Below are 12,989 nucleotides of genomic sequence, written 5' to 3' on the forward strand. Positions count from 1 at the left end.
GTTGGTCGCGGTCAATGACAAAAAGGCGCTTATCTTCAATCTAGGTGTTTCTGCGTGCTGCTCCGGCCCAAAGAGTGCTCGGCGGAAAACGACGACGCAGGCATGTCGGGTGCCACTGTCTACACCTGCACAGAAAGTTTTGAGCAGATATCTCCTTCCATTCGGCCGGAATTGCAAGAAGTTTGTGCATCTTCTATGTTCGTCGCGGTCAATGGCAAAAGGCGCTTATCTTCAATCTAGGTGTTTCTGCGTGCTGCTCCGGCCCAAAGAGTGCCCGGCGGAAAACGACAACGCAGGCATGTCGGGTGCCACTGTCTACACTTGCACAGAAAGTTTTGAGCAGATATCTCCTTCCATTCGGCCGGAATTGCAAGAAGTTTGTGCATCTTCAATGTTGGTCGCGGTCAATGACAAAAAGACGCTTATCTTCAATCTAGGTGTTTCTGCGTGCTGCTCCGGCCCAAAGAGTGCCCGGCGGAAAACGACAACGCAGGCATGTCGGGTGCCACTGTCTGCACCTGCACAGAAAGTTTTGAGCAGATATCTCCTTCCATTCGGCCGGAATTGCAAGAAGTTTGTGCATCTTCTATGTTCGTCGCGGTCAATGGCAAAAGGCGCTTATCTTCAATCTAGGTGTTTCTGTGTGCTGCGCCGGCCCAAAGAGTGCCCGGCGGAAAACGACAACGCAGGCATGTCGAGTTCCACTGTCTACACCTGCACAGAAAGTTTTGAGCAGATATCTCCTTCTATTCCGCCGGAATTGCAAGAAGTTTGTGCATCTTCTATGTTCGTCGCGGTCAATGGCAAAAGGCGCTTATCTTCGATCTAGGTGTTTCTGCATGCTGCGCCGGCCCAAAGAGTGCCCTGCGAAAAACGACAACGCAGGCATGTCGGGTGCCACTGTCTGCACCTGCACAGAAAGTTGTGAGCAGATATCTCCTTCCATTCGGCCGGAATTGCAAGACGTTTGTGCATCTTCAATGTTGGTCGCGGTCTATGACAAAAAGGCGCTTATCTTCAATCTAGGTGTTTCTGCGTGCTGCTCCGGCCCAAAGAGTGCCCGGCTGAAAACGACAACGCAGGCATGTCGGGTGCCACTGTCTGCACCTGCACATAAAGTTTTGAGCAGATATCTTCTTCCGTTCGGCCGGAATTGCAAGACGTTTGTGCATCTTCAATATTGGTCACGGTCAATGTCAAAAAGCCCTTATCTGCAATCTAGGTGTTTCTGCGTGCTGCGCCGGCCCAAAGAGTGCCCGGCGGAAAACGACAACGCAGGCATGTCGAGTGCCACTGTCTACACCTGCACAGAAAGTTTTGAGCAGATATCTTCTTCCGTTCGGCCGGAATTGCAAGACGTTTGTGCATCTTCAATATTGGTCCCGGTCAATGTCAAAAAGCCCTTATCTGCAATCTAGGTGTTTTTGCGTGCTGCGCCGGCACAAAGAGTGCCCGGCTGAAAACGACAACCCAGGCATGTCGGGTGCCACTGTCTGCACCTGCACAGAAAGTTGTGAGCAGATATCTCCTTCCGTTCGGCCGGAATTGAAATAAGTTTGTGCATCTTCAATGTTGGTCGCGGTCAATGACAAAAAGGCGCTTATCTTCAATCTAGGTGTTTCTGCGTGCTGCTCCGGCCCAAAGAGTGCCCGGCTGAAAACGACAACGCAGGCATGTCGGGTGCCACTGTCTGCATCTACACAGAAAGTTTTGAGCAGATATCTTCTTTCGTTCGGCCGGAATTGCAAGACGTTTGTGCATCTTCAATATTGGTCACGGTCAATGTCAAAAAGCCCTTATCTGCAATCTAAGTGTTTCTGCGTGCTGCGCCGGCCCAAAGAGTGCCCGGCTGAAAACAACAACGCAGGCATGTCGGGTTCCACTGTCTGCACCAGCTCAGAAAGTTTTGAGCAGATATCTCCTTCCATTCGGCCGGAATTGCAAGAAGTTTGTGCATCTTCTATGTTCGTCGCGGTCAATGGCAAAAGGCGCTTATCTTCAATCTAGGTGTTTCTGCGTGCTGCGCCGGCCCAAAGAGTGCCCGGCGGAAAACGACAACGCAGGCATGTCGGGTGCCACTGTCTGCACCTGCACAGAAAGTTGTGAGCAGATATCTCCTTCCATTCTGCCGGAATTGCAAGACGTTTGTGCATCTTCAATGTTGGTCGCGGTCAATGACAAAAAGGCGCTTATCTTCAATCTAGGTGTTTCTGCGTGCTGCTCCGGCCCAAAGAGTGCTCGGCGGAAAACGACGACGCAGGCATGTCGGGTGCCACTGTCTACACCTGCACAGAAAGTTTTGAGCAGATATCTCCTTCCATTCGGCCGGAATTGCAAGAAGTTTGTGCATCTTCTATGTTCGTCGCGGTCAATGGCAAAAGGCGCTTATCTTCAATCTAGGTGTTTCTGCGTGCTGCTCCGGCCCAAAGAGTGCCCGGCGGAAAACGACAACGCAGGCATGTCGGGTGCCACTGTCTACACTTGCACAGAAAGTTTTGAGCAGATATCTCCTTCCATTCGTCCGGAATTGCAAGAAGTTTGTGCATCTTCAATGTTGGTCGCGGTCAATGACAAAAAGACGCTTATCTTCAATCTAGGTGTTTCTGCGTGCTGCTCCGGCCCAAAGAGTGCCCGGCGGAAAACGACAACGCAGGCATGTCGGGTGCCACTGTCTGCACCTGCACAGAAAGTTTTGAGCAGATATCTCCTTCCATTCGGCCGGAATTGCAAGAAGTTTGTGCATCTTCTATGTTCGTCGCGGTCAATGGCAAAAGGCGCTTATCTTCAATCTAGGTGTTTCTGTGTGCTGCGCCGGCCCAAAGAGTGCCCGGCGGAAAACGACAACGCAGGCATGTCGAGTTCCACTGTCTACACCTGCACAGAAAGTTTTGAGCAGATATCTCCTTCTATTCCGCCGGAATTGCAAGAAGTTTGTGCATCTTCTATGTTCGTCGCGGTCAATGGCAAAAGGCGCTTATCTTCGATCTAGGTGTTTCTGCGTGCTGCGCCGGCCCAAAGAGTGCCCTGCGAAAAACGACAACGCAGGCATGTCGGGTGCCACTGTCTGCACCTGCACAGAAAGTTGTGAGCAGATATCTCCTTCCATTCGGCCGGAATTGCAAGACGTTTGTGCATCTTCAATGTTGGTCGCGGTCTATGACAAAAAGGCGCTTATCTTCAATCTAGGTGTTTCTGCGTGCTGCTCCGGCCCAAAGAGTGCCCGGCTGAAAACGACAACGCAGGCATGTCGGGTGCCACTGTCTGCACCTGCACATAAAGTTTTGAGCAGATATCTTCTTTCGTTCGGCCGGAATTGCAAGACGTTTGTGCATCTTCAATATTGGTCACGGTCAATGTCAAAAAGCCCTTATCTGCAATCTAGGTGTTTCTGCGTGCTGCGCCGGCCCAAAGAGTGCCCGGCGGAAAACGACAACGCAGGCATGTCGAGTGCCACTGTCTACACCTGCACAGAAAGTTTTGAGCAGATATCTTCTTCCGTTCGGCCGGAATTGCAAGACGTTTGTGCATCTTCAATATTGGTCCCGGTCAATGTCAAAAAGCCCTTATCTGCAATCTAGGTGTTTTTGCGTGCTGCGCCGGCACAAAGAGTGCCCGGCTGAAAACGACAACGCAGGCATGTCGGGTGCCACTGTCTGCACCAGCACAGAAAGTTTTGAGCAGATATCTCCTTCCATTCGGCCGGAATTGCAAGAAGTTTGTGCATCTTCTATGTTCGTCGCGGTCAATGGCAAAAGGCGCTTATCTTCAATCTAGGTGTTTCTGCGTGCTGCGCCGGCCCAAAGAGTGCCCGGCGGAAAACGACAACGCAGGCATGTCGGGTGCCACTGTCTGCACCTGCACAGAAAGTTGTGAGCAGATATCTCCTTCCATTCTGCCGGAATTGCAAGACGTTTGTGCATCTTCAATGTTGGTCGCGGTCAATGACAAAAAGGCGCTTATCTTCAATCTAGGTGTTTCTGCGTGCTGCTCCGGCCCAAAGAGTGCTCGGCGGAAAACGACGACGCAGGCATGTCGGGTGCCACTGTCTACACCTACACAGAAAGTTTTGAGCAGATATCTCCTTCCATTCGGCCGGAATTGCAAGAAGTTTGTGCATCTTCTATGTTCGTCGCGGTCAATGGCAAAAGGCGCTTATCTTCAATCTAGGTGTTTCTGCGTGCTGCTCCGGCCCAAAGAGTGCCCGGCGGAAAACGACAACGCAGGCATGTCGGGTGCCACTGTCTACACTTGCACAGAAAGTTTTGAGCAGATATCTCCTTCCATTCGGCCGGAATTGCAAGAAGTTTGTGCATCTTCAATGTTGGTCGCGGTCAATGACAAAAAGACGCTTATCTTCAATCTAGGTGTTTCTGCGTGCTGCTCCGGCCCAAAGAGTGCCCGGCGGAAAACGACAACGCAGGCATGTCGGGTGCCACTGTCTGCACCTGCACAGAAAGTTTTGAGCAGATATCTCCTTCCATTCGGCCGGAATTGCAAGAAGTTTGTGCATCTTCTATGTTCGTCGCGGTCAATGGCAAAAGGCGCTTATCTTCAATCTAGGTGTTTCTGTGTGCTGCGCCGGCCCAAAGAGTGCCCGGCGGAAAACGACAACGCAGGCATGTCGAGTTCCACTGTCTACACCTGCACAGAAAGTTTTGAGCAGATATCTCCTTCTATTCCGCCGGAATTGCAAGAAGTTTGTGCATCTTCTATGTTCGTCGCGGTCAATGGCAAAAGGCGCTTATCTTCAATCTAGGTGTTTCTGCGTGCTGCGCCGGCCCAAAGAGTGCACGGCGGAAAACGACAACGCAGGCATGTCGGGTGCCACTGTCTGCATCTGCACAGAAAGTTTTGAGCAGATATCTCCTTCCATTCGGCCGGAATTGCAAGACGTTTGTGCATCTTCAATATTGGTCACGGTCAATGTCAAAAAGCCCTTATCTGCAATCTAGGTGTTTCTGCGTGCTGCGCCGGCCCAAAGAGTGCCCCGCTGAAAACGACAACGCAGGCATGTCGGGTGCCACTGTCTGCACCTGCACAGAAAGTTTTGAGCAGATATCTCCTTCCATTCGGCCGGAATTGCAAGAAGTTTGTGCATCTTCTATGTTCGTCGCGGTCAATGGCAAAAGGCGCTTATCTTCAATCTAGGTGTTTCTGCGTGCTGCGCCGGCCCAAAGAGTGCCCGGCGGAAAACGACAACGAAGGCATGTCGGGTGCCACTGTCTGCACCTGCACAGAAAGTTGTGAGCAGATATCTCCTTCCGTTCGGCCGGAATTGAAAGAAGTTTGTGCATCTTCAATGTTGGTCGCGGTCAATGACAAAAAGACGCTTATCTTCAATCTAGGTGTTTCTGCGTGCTGCTCCGGCCCAAAGAGTGGCCGGCTGAAAACGACAACGCAGGCATGTCGGGTGCCACTGTCTGCACCTGCACAGAAAGTTTTGAGCAGATATCTCCTTCCATTCGGCCGGAATTGCAAGAAGTTTGTGCATCTTCAATGTTGGTCACGGGCAATGACAAAAAGACGGTTATCTTCAATCTAGGTGTTTCTGCTTGCTGCTCCGGCCCAAAGAGTGGCCGGCTGAAAACGACAACGCAGGCATGTCGGGTGCCACTGTCTGCACCTGCACAGAAAGTTTTGAGCAGATATCTCCTTCTATTCCGCCGGAATTGCAAGAAGTTTGTGCATCTTCTATGTTCGTCGCGGTCAATGGCAAAAGGCGCTTATCTTCGATCTAGGTGTTTCTGCGTGCTGCGCCGGCCCAAAGAGTGCCCTGCGAAAAACGACAACGCAGGCATGTCAGGTGCCACTGTCTGCACCTGCACAGAAAGTTGTGAGCAGATATCTCCTTCCATTCGGCCGGAATTGCAAGACGTTTGTGCATCTTCAATGTTGGTCGCGGTCAATGACAAAAAGGCGCTTATCTTCAATCTAGGTGTTTCTGCGTGCTGCTCCGGCCCAAAGAGTGCCCGGCTGAAAACGACAACACAGGCAAGTCGGGTGCCACTGTCTGCACCTGCACATAAAGTTTTGAGCAGATATCTTCTTTCGTTCGGCCGGAATTGCAAGACGTTTGTGCATCTTCAATATTGGTCACGGTCAATGTCAAAAAGCCCTTATCTGCAATCTAGGTGTTTCTGCGTGCTGCGCCGGCCCAAAGAGTGCCCGGCGGAAAACGACAACGCAGGCATGTCGAGTGCCACTGTCTACACCTGCACAGAAAGTTTTGAGCAGATATCTTCTTCCGTTCGGCCGGAATTGCAAGACGTTTGTGCATCTTCAATATTGGTACCGGTCAATGTCAAAAAGCCCTTATCTGCAATCTAGGTGTTTTTGCGTGCTGCGCCGGCACAAAGAGTGCCCGGCTGAAAACGACAACGCAGGCATGTCGGGTGCCACTGTCTGCACCAGCACAGAAAGTTTTGAGCAGATATCTCCTTCCATTCGGCCGGAATTGCAAGAAGTTTGTGCATCTTCTATGTTCGTCGCGGTCAATGGCAAAAGGCGCTTATCTTCAATCTAGGTGTTTCTGCGTGCTGCGCCGGCCCAAAGAGTGCCCGGCGGAAAACGACAACCCAGGCATGTCGGGTGCCACTGTCTGCACCTGCACAGAAAGTTGTGAGCAGATATCTCCTTCCGTTCGGCCGGAATTGAAATAAGTTTGTGCATCTTCAATGTTGGTCGCGGTCTATGACAAAAAGGCGCTTATCTTCAATCTAGGTGTTTCTGCGTGCTGCTCCGGCCCAAAGAGTGCCCGGCTGAAAACGACAACACAGGCATGTCGGGTGCCACTGTCTGCACCTGCACAGAAAGTTTTGAGCAGATATCTTCTTTCGTTCGGCCGGAATTGCAAGACGTTTGTGCATCTTCAATATTGGTCACGGTCAATGTCAAAAAGCCCTTATCTGCAATCTAAGTGTTTCTGCGTGCTGCGCCGGCCCAAAGAGTGCCCGGCTGAAAACAACAACGCAGGCATGTCGGGTTCCATTGTCTGCACCAGCTCAGAAAGTTTTGAGCAGATATCTCCTTCTATTCGGCCGGAATTGCAAGAAGTTTGTGCATCTTCTATGTTCGTCGCGGTCAATGGCAAAAGGCGCTTATCTTCAATCTAGGTGTTTCTGCGTGCTGCGCCGGCCCAAAGAGTGCCCGGCGGAAAACGACAACGCAGGCATGTCGGGTGCCACTGTCTGCACCTGCACAGAAAGTTGTGAGCAGATATCTCCTTCCATTCTGCCGGAATTGCAAGACGTTTGTGCATCTTCAATGTTGGTCGCGGTCAATGACAAAAAGGCGCTTATCTTCAATCTAGGTGTTTCTGCGTGCTGCTCCGGCCCAAAGAGTGCTCGGCGGAAAACGACGACGCAGGCATGTCGGGTGCCACTGTCTACACCTGCACAGAAAGTTTTGAGCAGATATCTCCTTCCATTCGGCCGGAATTGCAAGAAGTTTGTGCATCTTCTATGTTCGTCGCGGTCAATGGCAAAAGGCGCTTATCTTCAATCTAGGTGTTTCTGCGTGCTGCTCCGGCCCAAAGAGTGCCCGGCGGAAAACGACAACGCAGGCATGTCGGGTGCCACTGTCTACACTTGCACAGAAAGTTTTGAGCAGATATCTCCTTCCATTCGTCCGGAATTGCAAGAAGTTTGTGCATCTTCAATGTTGGTCGCGGTCAATGACAAAAAGACGCTTATCTTCAATCTAGGTGTTTCTGCGTGCTGCTCCGGCCCAAAGAGTGCCCGGCGGAAAACGACAACGCAGGCATGTCGGGTGCCACTGTCTGCACCTGCACAGAAAGTTTTGAGCAGATATCTCCTTCCATTCGGCCGGAATTGCAAGAAGTTTGTGCATCTTCTATGTTCGTCGCGGTCAATGGCAAAAGGCGCTTATCTTCAATCTAGGTGTTTCTGTGTGCTGCGCCGGCCCAAAGAGTGCCCGGCGGAAAACGACAACGCAGGCATGTCGAGTTCCACTGTCTACACCTGCACAGAAAGTTTTGAGCAGATATCTCCTTCTATTCCGCCGGAATTGCAAGAAGTTTGTGCATCTTCTATGTTCGTCGCGGTCAATGGCAAAAGGCGCTTATCTTCGATCTAGGTGTTTCTGCGTGCTGCGCCGGCCCAAAGAGTGCCCTGCGAAAAACGACAACGCAGGCATGTCGGGTGCCACTGTCTGCACCTGCACAGAAAGTTGTGAGCAGATATCTCCTTCCATTCGGCCGGAATTGCAAGACGTTTGTGCATCTTCAATGTTGGTCGCGGTCTATGACAAAAAGGCGCTTATCTTCAATCTAGGTGTTTCTGCGTGCTGCTCCGGCCCAAAGAGTGCCCGGCTGAAAACGACAACGCAGGCATGTCGGGTGCCACTGTCTGCACCTGCACATAAAGTTTTGAGCAGATATCTTCTTTCGTTCGGCCGGAATTGCAAGACGTTTGTGCATCTTCAATATTGGTCACGGTCAATGTCAAAAAGCCCTTATCTGCAATCTAGGTGTTTCTGCGTGCTGCGCCGGCCCAAAGAGTGCCCGGCGGAAAACGACAACGCAGGCATGTCGAGTGCCACTATCTACACCTGCACAGAAAGTTTTGAGCAGATATCTTCTTCCGTTCGGCCGGAATTGCAAGACGTTTGTGCATCTTCAATATTGGTCCCGGTCAATGTCAAAAAGCCCTTATCTGCAATCTAGGTGTTTTTGCGTGCTGCGCCGGCACAAAGAGTGCCCGGCTGAAAACGACAACGCAGGCATGTCGGGTGCCACTGTCTGCACCTGCACAGAAAGTTGTGAGCAGATATCTCCTTCCGTTCGGCCGGAATTGAAATAAGTTTGTGCATCTTCAATGTTGGTCGCGGTCAATGACAAAAAGGCGCTTATCTTCAATCTAGGTGTTTCTGCGTGCTGCTCCGGCCCAAAGAGTGCCCGGCTGAAAACGACAACGCAGGCATGTCGGGTGCCACTGTCTGCATCTACACAGAAAGTTTTGAGCAGATATCTTCTTTCGTTCGGCCGGAATTGCAAGACGTTTGTGCATCTTCAATATTGGTCACGGTCAATGTCAAAAAGCCCTTATCTGCAATCTAAGTGTTTCTGCGTGCTGCGCCGGCCCAAAGAGTGCCCGGCTGAAAACAACAACGCAGGCATGTCGGGTTCCACTGTCTGCACCAGCTCAGAAAGTTTTGAGCAGATATCTCCTTCCATTCGGCCGGAATTGCAAGAAGTTTGTGCATCTTCTATGTTCGTCGCGGTCAATGGCAAAAGGCGCTTATCTTCAATCTAGGTGTTTCTGCGTGCTGCGCCGGCCCAAAGAGTGCCCGGCGGAAAACGACAACGCAGGCATGTCGGGTGCCACTGTCTGCACCTGCACAGAAAGTTGTGAGCAGATATCTCCTTCCATTCTGCCGGAATTGCAAGACGTTTGTGCATCTTCAATGTTGGTCGCGGTCAATGACAAAAAGGCGCTTATCTTCAATCTAGGTGTTTCTGCGTGCTGCTCCGGCCCAAAGAGTGCTCGGCGGAAAACGACGACGCAGGCATGTCGGGTGCCACTGTCTACACCTGCACAGAAAGTTTTGAGCAGATATCTCCTTCCATTCGGCCGGAATTGCAAGAAGTTTGTGCATCTTCTATGTTCGTCGCGGTCAATGGCAAAAGGCGCTTATCTTCATTCTAGGTGTTTCTGCGTGCTGCTCCGGCCCAAAGAGTGCCCGGCGGAAAACGACAACGCAGGCATGTCGGGTGCCACTGTCTACACTTGCACAGAAAGTTTTGAGCAGATATCTCCTTCCATTCGTCCGGAATTGCAAGAAGTTTGTGCATCTTCAATGTTGGTCGCGGTCAATGACAAAAAGACGCTTATCTTCAATCTAGGTGTTTCTGCGTGCTGCTCCGGCCCAAAGAGTGCCCGGCGGAAAACGACAACGCAGGCATGTCGGGTGCCACTGTCTGCACCTGCACAGAAAGTTTTGAGCAGATATCTCCTTCCATTCGGCCGGAATTGCAAGAAGTTTGTGCATCTTCTATGTTCGTCGCGGTCAATGGCAAAAGGCGCTTATCTTCAATCTAGGTGTTTCTGTGTGCTGCGCCGGCCCAAAGAGTGCCCGGCGGAAAACGACAACGCAGGCATGTCGAGTTCCACTGTCTACACCTGCACAGAAAGTTTTGAGCAGATATCTCCTTCTATTCCGCCGGAATTGCAAGAAGTTTGTGCATCTTCTATGTTCGTCGCGGTCAATGGCAAAAGGCGCTTATCTTCGATCTAGGTGTTTCTGCGTGCTGCGCCGGCCCAAAGAGTGCCCTGCGAAAAACGACAACGCAGGCATGTCGGGTGCCACTGTCTGCACCTGCACAGAAAGTTGTGAGCAGATATCTCCTTCCATTCGGCCGGAATTGCAAGACGTTTGTGCATCTTCAATGTTGGTCGCGGTCTATGACAAAAAGGCGCTTATCTTCAATCTAGGTGTTTCTGCGTGCTGCTCCGGCCCAAAGAGTGCCCGGCTGAAAACGACAACGCAGGCATGTCGGGTGCCACTGTCTGCACCTGCACATAAAGTTTTGAGCAGATATCTTCTTTCGTTCGGCCGGAATTGCAAGACGTTTGTGCATCTTCAATATTGGTCACGGTCAATGTCAAAAAGCCCTTATCTGCAATCTAGGTGTTTCTGCGTGCTGCGCCGGCCCAAAGAGTGCCCGGCGGAAAACGACAACGCAGGCATGTCGAGTGCCACTGTCTACACCTGCACAGAAAGTTTTGAGCAGATATCTTCTTCCGTTCGGCCGGAATTGCAAGACGTTTGTGCATCTTCAATATTGGTCCCGGTCAATGTCAAAAAGCCCTTATCTGCAATCTAGGTTTTTTTGCGTGCTGCGCCGGCACAAAGAGTGCCCGGCTGAAAACGACAACGCAGGCATGTCGGGTGCCACTGTCTGCACCAGCACAGAAAGTTTTGAGCAGATATCTCCTTCCATTCGGCCGGAATTGCAAGAAGTTTGTGCATCTTCTATGTTCGTCGCGGTCAATGGCAAAAGGCGCTTATCTTCAATCTAGGTGTTTCTGCGTGCTGCGCCGGCCCAAAGAGTGCCCGGCGGAAAACGACAACCCAGGCATGTCGGGTGCCACTGTCTGCACCTGCACAGAAAGTTGTGAGCAGATATCTCCTTCCGTTCGGCCGGAATTGAAATAAGTTTGTGCATCTTCAATGTTGGTCGCGGTCAATGACAAAAAGGCGCTTATCTTCAATCTAGGTGTTTCTGCGTGCTGCTCCGGCCCAAAGAGTGCCCGGCTGAAAACGACAACGCAGGCATGTCGGGTGCCACTGTCTGCATCTGCACAGAAAGTTTTGAGCAGATATCTTCTTTCGTTCGGCCGGAATTGCAAGACGTTTGTGCATCTTCAATATTGGTCACGGTCAATGTCAAAAAGCCCTTATCTGCAATCTAAGTGTTTCTGCGTGCTGCGCCGGCCCAAAGAGTGCCCGGCTGAAAACAACAACGCAGGCATGTCGGGTTCCACTGTCTGCACCAGCTCAGAAAGTTTTGAGCAGATATCTCCTTCCATTCGGCCGGAATTGCAAGAAGTTTGTGCATCTTCTATGTTCGTCGCGGTCAATGGCAAAAGGCGCTTATCTTCAATCTAGGTGTTTCTGCGTGCTGCGCCGGCCCAAAGAGTGCCCGGCGGAAAACGACAACGCAGGCATGTCGGGTGCCACTGTCTGCACCTGCACAGAAAGTTGTGAGCAGATATCTCCTTCCATTCTGCCGGAATTGCAAGACGTTTGTGCATCTTCAATGTTGGTCGCGGTCAATGACAAAAAGGCGCTTATCTTCAATCTAGGTGTTTCTGCGTGCTGCTCCGGCCCAAAGAGTGCTCGGCGGAAAACGACGACGCAGGCATGTCGGGTGCCACTGTCTACACCTGCACAGAAAGTTTTGAGCAGATATCTCCTTCCATTCGGCCGGAATTGCAAGAAGTTTGTGCATCTTCTATGTTCGTCGCGGTCAATGGCAAAAGGCGCTTATCTTCAATCTAGGTGTTTCTGCGTGCTGCGCCGGCCCAAAGAGTGCCCGGCGGAAAACGACAACGCAGGCATGTCGGGTGCCACTGTCTGCACCTGCACAGAAAGTTGTGAGCAGATATCTCCTTCCGTTCGGCCGGAATTGAAAGAAGTTTGTGCATCTTCAATGTTGGTCGCGGTCAATGACAAAAAGACGCTTATCTTCAATCTAGGTGTTTCTGCGTGCTGCTCCGGCCCAAAGAGTGGCCGGCTGAAAACGACAACGCAGGCATGTCGGGTGCCACTGTCTGCACCTGCACAGAAAGTTTTGAGCAGATATCTCCTTCCATTCGGCCGGAATTGCAAGAAGTTTGTGCATCTTCAATGTTGGTCGCGGTCAATGACAAAAAGACGCTTATCTTCAATCTAGGTGTTTCTGCTTGCTGCTCCGGCCCAAAGAGTGGCCGGCTGAAAACGACAACGCAGGCATGTCGGGTGCCACTGTCTGCACCTGCACAGAAAGTTTTGAGCAGATATCTCCTTCCATTCGGCCGGAATTGCAAGAAGTTTGTGCATCTTCTATGTTCGTCGCGGTCAATGGCAAAAGGCGCTTATCTTCAATCTAGGTGTTTCTGCGTGCTGCGCCGGCCCAAAGAGTGCCCGGCGGAAAACGACAACGCAGGCATGTCGGGTGCCACTGTCTGCACCTGCACAGAAAGTTGTGAGCAGATATCTCCTTCCGTTCGGCCGGAATTGAAAGAAGTTTGTGCATCTTCAATGTTGGTCGCGGTCAATGACAAAAAGACGCTTATCTTCAATCTAGGTGTTTCTGCGTGCTGCTCCGGCCCAAAGAGTGGCCGGCTGAAAACGACAACGCAGGCATGTCGGGTGCCACTGTCTGCACCTGCACAGAAAGTTTTGAGCAGATATCTCCTTCCATTCGGCCGGAATTGCAAGAAGTTTGTGCATCTTCTATGTTCGTCGCGGTCAATGGCAAAAGGCGC

Source organism: Hyla sarda, chromosome 1, assembly GCF_029499605.1.
Source record: "Hyla sarda isolate aHylSar1 chromosome 1, aHylSar1.hap1, whole genome shotgun sequence".
NCBI classification, from domain to species: domain Eukaryota; kingdom Metazoa; phylum Chordata; class Amphibia; order Anura; family Hylidae; genus Hyla; species Hyla sarda.